Below are 582 nucleotides of genomic sequence, written 5' to 3'. Positions count from 1 at the left end.
TGAAATGGCTATTCCAATGGAATAGTCATTTTTTTGTTTGGTATGGGTATAGTTATTCCAATGGAAATGATTAATCTCATACACACAGAAATAGCTATTCTTCTAAAAAAATTAGAGGAATAGATATTCCTTATGGAATATAATAGATTTTTTTAAAAAAAATCCCTTATTATTTTTTATTTTATTTTAAACAAAAAAAAAAAAATGGAAATTAGAGGTCGGCCACCCCCATGGAAGAGGCGGGGGTGGTGCGACCACCCTCGTGGCATCTCGGGGTGGCTATGGCCACCCCTGATGCTCATCAACGGGTGGGCGTAGCCACCCCGATTTGCTCCAGGGGTCGTTGCAACAACCCTTGGAGCTCCTCTAGGGTGGTCGCAGCCATCCAGAGGCCCTCTGGGGTGGCCGCTTGGTTTTTTTAAGGTTTTTTAATTTTTAATTTTCTAATATGAATTGAAAAAATAAAATAAAATAATGTTGGGGGTTTTTAGTATTTTTGATTCAATTTCAGTTAGACCATGTGTATTATTACCAAACTAAAGAATTTGAATAATTATTCAATTCCAACATCTTCTATTCTCA

This window comes from Corylus avellana, chromosome ca2 (assembly GCF_901000735.1).
Source record: "Corylus avellana chromosome ca2, CavTom2PMs-1.0".
Taxonomy (NCBI): domain Eukaryota; kingdom Viridiplantae; phylum Streptophyta; class Magnoliopsida; order Fagales; family Betulaceae; genus Corylus; species Corylus avellana.
The sequence above is the reverse complement of the archived record's forward strand: the minus strand, read 5'-3'. Positions refer to the sequence as shown.